The 8,638-nt window shown below is 43.9% G+C and overlaps 1 protein-coding gene and 1 pseudogene across 1 annotated transcript in view; one reads left to right on the top strand and one right to left on the bottom strand.

Annotated features, from left to right (window-relative positions):
* The first annotated feature begins 715 nt into the window (after nucleotides 1-715).
* On the top strand, nucleotides 716-1,420 carry LOC102257978 (annotated as a pseudogene).
* Nucleotides 1,421-4,064: 2,644 nt separating this feature from the next.
* WBP2NL (WBP2 N-terminal like) overlaps nucleotides 4,065-8,638 on the bottom strand; it is a 21,003-nt gene continuing 16,429 nt past the window's right edge. The window contains exon 8 of the mRNA XM_014535121.1: nucleotides 4,065-5,795. The gene's annotated coding sequence lies outside the window, so the exon portion shown is untranslated. The remainder of the gene's footprint in view (nucleotides 5,796-8,638) is intronic.

Genomic DNA, 8,638 nt, shown 5'->3' with positions numbered 1-8,638 from the left:
GAGTTAGGCTGTGTTTACTGTTTGCTGTAGCTATAGGTGTTAGAGGCTAAAATTTCTTGTGTCCTGGTTTTTGTCTCCTCTGCTTTGTATTTCCCTAGAGACTTTTCAAATAGGGTCTGAGATGTGCAGTTCTTTCTGTTATAATCCTGTTATTATGTAGGGGCCTGACTGAGGTGGCAGTAGGGGTTGGGGAAAGGAAGCATTCTATAGTCCAATGACTAGATGTCAGTCTTTAGTGAGCCTCTGCCCCAGGGCTTTGCCGTTCACTGTGCCGTTCACTGGTGTTTCCCAATTGCTGGGTACCCATCTCCCCCCACACACCCCTTAGCTGAGGCAGAAAGGCTAAAGAGCTCTGGACTTGGTATCTCCCTTCCCCCACAGGAAAGGCTGCAGTAGGCTGAGTTGGGTACCTCCCTTCCTCAGGTCAGTTAGACTCTGGTTAAATAGTTTCTCTTGAGGGCAGGCTATGTTAAGGAGGGCAGAATGCTTTGGGTGTATTTTCTTTTCTTTTCCAGGACTTATTTTATTATTATATTTTTTATGTTTTTAGAGAGAAGGAGGGAGAGGGAGAGAGAGATAGAAACATCGATGAGAGAGAATCATCAGTTGGCCTCCCAACACCCCACACTGGGGATCGAGTCCGAAACCTGGGCACGTGCAGTGACCGGAATCGAACAGTGACCTCCTGATTCTTAGGTTGATGCTCAACGACTGAGCTACGCCAGCCAGACTCCAGAACTTATTTTAAATTTATTTTCAAAAATTCTATTATTGAAAAAGCGGAAACAAGAGTCTCACCTGTGTCCCCACCTGCACACTCGCTCAGGCGCCCACGGAACTGGCAGAGGCGCCCAGAGAGAGCCAACCAGCGGCAACTCCATGCCCCACCCTCCCAGTCCTGTAGCCGCCCCCGCCGATGGGTGTCCCCACCATCCTCCCTGACCCATGGCGCTGAAGTGGATTCAGAAAGAATTAAGTGATCTACAGCATGACCCACCTGCTCACTGCTCCCCCGGACCTGTAGGAGACCACTTGTTCCACTGGCAAGCAACTGTTATGGGGCCTCCTGATAGCGCATATCATGGCAGAGTCTTGTTTCTCACTGTACATTTTCCGACAGACTATCCTTTTAAACCACCAAAGATTGCTTTCACAACAAAATTTATCATCCAAACATAAACAGTAATGGAAGTATCTGTCTTGATATCCTGAGGTCACAATGGTCACCAGCTCTGACTGTATCAAAAGTTTTATTGTCCATATGTTCTCTACTTTGTGATCCTAATTCAGATGACCCCTTAGTACCAGATATTGCACAAATCTATAAAACAAAGAAACATACAACAGACACATAAGAGAATGGACTCAGAAATATGCAATGTAAAATAAAAAAATTCATATATACCAGAGTACTGTAAAATGTTTTTTTCAATATTAGCAGTAAATTGAGCAGTTTTTTGTTTCATCATATCATGAAATCCTTTGATTTTTATCCATTTTTAAATGTATTTCTGAAGCAAGACAAAACAAACTTCCAAAAATACCCTTAAGACTGTGATGAGAGCATTTATCATTTTGTATACATTGAGAAAGACATTTATTATGGACTTTAAGATACTTGGACATCTGCATCTTCAGCTTACAAGATCTACAAACCATCTGAAAAGTAACCAAATTATTTTTTGCTGAAATTAGATGTTTTTACATGAATACTGTGTTATGTGTTGTCTGTGTCGTCAGTTTTATAAATCTATTTATTGATGTCAGAGAGGAGGGGAGAGGGAGAGAGAGATAGAAACATCCATGATGAGAGAGAATCATGGATCAGCTGCCTCCTGCATGCCCCACACTGGGGATCAAGCCCGCAACCCGGGCATGTGCCCTGGACCGGGAATCGAACCGTGACCTCCTGGTTCATAGGTCGACGCTCAACCATGGAGCCACGCCGGCCGGGCTGTGTCGTTTTATAAATCTATTCAGATTTCATTCTTTGTTAGCTCACTTTACAATTTGTATTCTTTTACTGTATAGACTAAATATATTCTACCTACATGTATGTCAACTCATTAATTTTTTCCTGTGAACAGTATTGGAAAAAACTGAACAGCTGATAATTAAATGAATTAACTGTCTCCCTTGTCTTAGGGTTTTCTGTGTAGATCAATTGCAGATTTCTTAAACCTGAATGATCTTTACACTGTAATTCTCAGTATACTGATTATGGAGAAACACTTGTTTTGATTTTGTTATACCTGACTTAACTTTATTGCAATATGAATTAATTGCACTGCTAAGTAGGAAGATGTGTAACTTTTATTTGTTGTTATTCACATTTGAATTTTTTTCTGTATAGGCAATATTATAATGACACATTTTACAGATCTTAATGTAGCTTTTCCATATAAATAAAAATGCTTTTTCTACAAAAAAAAAAAATTCTATTCTCCTGCCCTGGCCAGTGTTTCTAAGTGGTTAGAGCATTGGCCTGCTCACTAAAAATAGGTCTTGTGTTTGATTCCCGATTAAGGGTTGCAGGTTCAATCCCCAGCCCTGATTGGGGTGCGTGTGGGAGGCAACCAATTGATGTGCCTCTCTCACATCAATGCTTTTTTATCTCTCTCTCTCCCTTCCCCCTTCCACTCTTATCTAAAAGCAATGGGAAAATATCCTCAGCCCTAACTGGTTTGGCTCAGTGGATAGAGCATCAGCCTGTGGACTGAAGGGTCCCAGGTTTGATTCCAGTCAAGGGCACATGCCCGGGTTGTGGGCTCGATCCCCAGTAGGGGCGTGCAGGAGGCAGCCGATCAATGATTCTCTCATCATTGATGTTTCTATCTCTCTCCCCATCTCCCTTCCTCTCTGAAATCAATTATATATATCCATCCATCCATCCATCCATCCGGTTGGAATAAAAATCTGGAGGGTTAAAAAAAATTACATTGTCCTTATAATGGTCTATCTCAGAAGCTAGATCCGTATATTAAGTTTTTTGCAACAGAAATTCAGGTTCAGGATAGAATAATCATAGATAAAGCTGTATGTTCAAAATAGCTATTCCTTCCATTCCTCTTGCTAAAAGCACAAGGGGATTTTTCCTCACTCTTTACTGTGGGACTTGGTGGGGCTCTTGGAGGTAAAATCCACATAACTATTGGGCTCCTCCCTAAGACTGGCCCCACCCAGAAATTTTTAACTCTCTAGCTTGTTTACACAAAGCCTCCCCCAATTCATCAATTAGTTTAAATTATCCTACCCTCATACTGGCTCTATCAACAGGTTCATTTCCTGAGATCTTTGCTCTTGGTGAGTTGTGATTCTCTGTATCCACCTATCTCGCTAATTCTGCAGGCAGCAGTTTGCCCTACGATTTCTAATGGATCTAAGAAGAATAACTGATGTTTAATTCATCCAGCTTTTTTCTCGTGGGGATGGGAGTGTTGACTTCCAACCCCCTTACATGCCAGAGCAGAAAACCTCAATCTCCTTTTTAGCAACCAATCAGTGAAGAGAGCAGGAAGATCTGCAGGCAAGGAATATATTTGCACAAGGGCACAACTGGTCTTCTTACTAAGGCTGGACCACGTGTTCAGACCAAAGGCCTTCCTGGTTGCGGCATCAAAACAATGCAGATATCCCCTTCTCCAGGAAGCTGACAGGACCACCTAAGCTGGTCAGAACCCCTCCTCTAAACCCTGTGCAGACCTCTATCATTGCACTTTTGTCAGGAATTGGGAGTATTCCTCTCTCTTATTGGTCATCAGGTAAAAGCCAGAAGTCTAATGCCAGAATTGGGTCCAAGGGAAAAGCACAAGCTTGAGCATAAATAGTTCCCAAAATGAAGTATTCCGAGGCCCAAACCAGGGAAAGTAAGACCATCACAGCAAGCCAACAGGAGGGGGTCCACACAACTTCCCAGGGGGACCACACAGAGGGTGAAGTACCTACCCGCTCCCATCCTACATTTGGGATGGGAGTGGGGGAGGAAAGGGTGGACACTTGCAAAACATAATGGAATTATCTCTCTCTGAGGCAGTCTGTGTACTGCTTGAGATCAGGGTGTCAGTTTTCTCAGAACACAGGGTTGGCACAGAGCAGCCTCAGTAAGTACCTGATGGGAACTGATCCTTAGGAAGCCCAGTGCACAATATTGGGTAGCACAAAAAACAACTGGTCAGCTTACAAGCTCTCGTATTGATTTATTCTGGCTCTCCCCTCCATGGAAAGTTGGAGAACAGGCTTCCCCAACTTAGGCAAGTGCTCCATCAAGGGGCACTTCAGCACTGAGGCAAGCATGAGAAGGTCCATCTTTCTTGGAATTGGATGATGAACAATTGAAGCAGGACAAGTGCAGAGCCCAGAGAGAACACACAGAGCTTGGGCACATCCAAGCTGACTACTGGGAGGTCTCAAGGGACCGGCACTAGGCCATGCATATCACAGATGCCCTCAGAAACAGAGACCTAGGCCACAGCAGAGGTGTGCAACAGCAAACGGAGTTTAATCGAGGGTGTAAAAGCAGGGTGACCTTGCCTCTTCAGTTACTTTAACTTCTTTTTTCTTCAGGACGTAGGCAAAAAGGCCTGTTTTCTAATGAGGACCCAGAAATCAGTCTCCATCCCCAAGCTGTCTTATGTGGACTGGTTCAGACCTCTCTCACTCTGGTTGGCCTACAATCCATTTTCAAGCTTTTCCTTCCTTGAGGAGTCTTCTCACATGCATTTATGTTTTGAGGCACTGGATGTAAGGGAAGGCACCTTGGAATTAAGCTGCCTTCACACTAGTTGTTCCCTATGCCTAGAACACTCTTCCCCAGGTCTGCATGGCTAGCTCCCTCACCTCCTGTATCCTTCCAATCTTTCCTCAACTATTACCTTCTCAACAAGGCTCTATTGCAAACTGCTCCCTCTGCCAAGCCCACAGCACTCCTAATCTCCCTTACTTTGTTCTTTTTTATGGCTTTTATCAACATCTCTGTCTTTGAATATGATATGCCTAATGATATCATATAGCATAACAGGCACTGACTGCATCTTAGTATTACTAGAATGTAAGCTCCATAAGAGCAGGAATTTTTATCTATTTTGTTCACTGATCTCCCAAGCACACAGAAACAGCACATAAAAGACACTCAATTAATGAGTGTGCAAATGAAAAGGGAAACCTGTGTTCAGATCCTGCCCTGTCACTTACTAGCCAGCTGTGTGCCTTAGGCAATTTGCTTCCCTGACAGCCTGTGTCTTCATCTATGTGATTGGGATCCGAGCACTCTCCTTGCTAAATTTTGTATGTAAAGCGCCTGGCTGGGTGCTTGGCATTAACATAGTTGATAAATGGCCAGCCAATTGACATAATTACTGTCCCTCTCAAAGTCTTTACCATTATAGTTATAAGTAAGTACCCTTTACCTGGGCAATTAATGTGGTGAAGCCTTCAGGCCTGGGCTGTGATTAAGGGATGAGGCCATGAGGATGTAAAAAACTCAAAGATGTCAGGATTCTCTCTTTCCTGTACCAGCTGAGCTGGCTCAAGAAAAAGCTAGTCTCAGGCTTCCAGCAACCCCCACACTTCATTTACATAGCAGCAGATCTGGAACAAATCTTCTGATCTCATGAGAAATCTGAACCCTCCTTTAACCTACTATACCACCTTTGACACCATCGATTTTCAAGGCCCTCTGACCACCAGGGATCAAGCCTGCAGCAGGAAAAGGGACTCAGAGCTCACCAGGACCTCACAGATGTGTGGTGAGGATCAGGCCAGTACATGCACAGGACACTCCTCCTACTGCTTGGCACCTGTGGGATAAAAAGAAAATGCTAGGGAGTAGGTTCCCCAATCAGAGGCTAGGGTCCCAGATTCTGGAGCCAGCCTGGGTTCAAGTTCTGCCTCCACTACTCAATAGTTGCAAATGCATTGGTTTCCTAAGGTCTGCAAGCTTCAGTATGCTTAGCTGTAAAATGAAGCTATTAACAGTGCCCACTTCACTGGATTAAGTGAGATATGCTTATGAAGTGCCTTAGCACACTGCCTGGCACCCACCTACAATACTGATCATTTGCTCCCTCAGAGCCCTTTAAACACCAGGTGAGTGCTCTGGGACCACCTTGCCAGAGGTGGCTTTGCCAGTATGAACCATATAAACCAAGGCTGTGAGGTAGGAAGAGGTGAAATATAACCATGCCTTCAGGACTGTTCAACTCAGCCAGTCAGAGAGGAGACAGTTTTCTCTAAATTCTGAAATTTTAACTTCTAATCCTCTCTAAAAAACTGATTCTGCAAACTATAATCTTCAGCTGGTTGCCAGAACTTACAGTGTTTATATGTGTTGTACATGTGTATAATAAGTCAAGAATTGCAATTTGTTTGTGTCTTCACTCACTCAACAAATATTACCAAGACACCACTGTGCCCCTTGCCTTCTGCTAGGCCCCTGTAATGGGATACACCCTCTGTTCTCAAGGAGCTCACATGTTGTGAGGGAGATGAACATGCAAACAATCCGAATAGGATTGGCACAGCTGTTTTTTCAATCCTCATCCAAGAATATGTTTTTATTGATTTGAGAGAGAGAGAGAGAGAGAGAGAAATAGAGATGTGTGAAACATCCATCAATGTGAGAGAGAAACATTAATCCGAGAGAGAGAGAGAGAGAGAGAGAGAAAGAAATAGAGATGTGAGAGAGAAACATCCATCAGTGCCTCCCATATGCACCCTAAGCGAGGATCAAACCTGCAACCCAGGTATGTGCCCTGACCAGGAATTGAATCTGAAACCTGTTGGTGTATGGGTCAACGCTCCAACCGAGCCACCTGGCCATGGCAGATTGGCACAGTATTTTGCCAGAAACATGCTGAGGGTACAATGCAAGCTTGGCAGAAGAGCAAAGAAGGGGAGCTTAGAACAAGCTTCTTAGAACTTCTGGGCTGTTTTGAAAGATGAGTAGAATGCAGTAGGGAGGAAGGCAGAGGCAGAGGCAGAGGCCATGCACTTCTGCATTTAGTTCTGCTCAGCTGGATCTCTCAGCTGGGGAGGTCACTGGAGAGGCCCATCTGTGCAGGCTCTTGAATACAAAGGAGCATAATGTGATCCATATTTATGTGAAAACCAGGAGTTTGGACTTTATCCTGAAGGCTGTGAGGAGCCATTGCACAATTTATAAGCAAGGTAGAGCCTGGCATGCTATTAATTTAGTTTTAAAATTACTCATTCCACCCTAGTTGGTTAGACTCAGTGGACAGAGCGTCAGCCTGCTGACTGAAGGGTCCCAGGTTTGATTCCGGTCAAGGGCACATGCCTGGGTTATAGGCTCCATCCTCAGTAGGGGGTGTGCAGGAGGCAGCCAATCAATGATTCTCTCTCTCTCTCCCTCTCCCTTCCTCTCTGAAATCAATAAAAGTATATATAAAAATAAATACTTAAAACAAAATAACTCATTTCTCAAGATAGAAACATATAGTACACATGCACTTAAAACAATTTATAGTGAAAAAGCTAGGTCTCCCTCTCCTTCCTTTTCCCCAGCTATGCAGTTCCCCAGCCCAGAGGCCACACTGTTACCACTTGATTACTTCGTTAGTCTTCTAGTATTATTTCTTTTTTAAAATTGATTTTAGAGAGGAAGAGAGAGAGGGAGAGAAAAAAAATCAATGTGAGAGAGAAACATTAATCGATTGCCTCTCCTTTGTACCCAAGCAGGGATCGAACCCAAAACCTGGGTATGTGCCCTGACTGGAAATCTAACCAGCGACCTTTCTTTCTTTCTTTTTTTTATCTTCCTAATTTGTTTTTATTTTTTATTATTGTCTAAAGTTTTACATATGTCTTTTTCCCTAATTGACCCTCCCCCACCCCCCCACAGCCATTCCCACCCCACTGCCCCAGTGCTTATGTCCATTGGATATGCTAATATGTATGCATACAAGTCCTTTGGTTGCTCTCTAACCGCCCCGCCCCTACCATTTGTCTCTGACCAGGGACCTTTCTTGATGCATGGGACAGAGCTCAAACCAACTGAGCCCCACTGGCCAGGGCCTATTATTCCTTCTTCTATCATTATAATAGCTCAGGAGTAGATATCCAGAAGCTAATGATAGAAGAAGCTATTTATAGTCTTATAATGATTTTGGCTGAAATGGTGTGGAATCGCATGCAGTTGTCTGAAAATTTTATCCCAATGAAGTAAAGGAAACATTATAAAATATTAGTTCTGAAAGGGGGCATTCAGTCTGATGGGACTGAAAATCTCTGAGATATAGAGCCTATCTAATAATAGACAAACATGGTAATTAACTGTACCTCCGACACACTTCCCATTGGCTAATCAGGGTGATATGCAAATTAACTGCTAACCAAGATGGTGGCCGGCAGCCAGGCAGCTGAAGCGAACAGGAGACTTGCTTGCTCCAGTGATGGAGGAAGCCAAGGTTCCCCGCCTGCCGCCGCCCAGCTCTGAGCTGCACTCTAAGCAACTATGTTGCAATTATAGAAGCTAAACAATCCCCAGAAACCTGCTTTCAGCCAGCCAGGCCTCAGAGCTGGAGTTGCAACAGTGTTTCAATTATAGAAGCTAAACAAAGCCCAGATACCTGCTTTCAGCAGCAGAGGCCTCAGAGCAGGAGCCGAGCCTCAGAGCTAAAGC

The sequence above is a fragment of the Myotis brandtii genome, unplaced genomic scaffold (genome assembly GCF_000412655.1).
Source record: "Myotis brandtii unplaced genomic scaffold, ASM41265v1 scaffold138, whole genome shotgun sequence".
Taxonomy (NCBI): Eukaryota; Metazoa; Chordata; class Mammalia; order Chiroptera; family Vespertilionidae; genus Myotis; species Myotis brandtii.
This window is presented reverse-complemented; position numbering and strand designations above follow the sequence as displayed.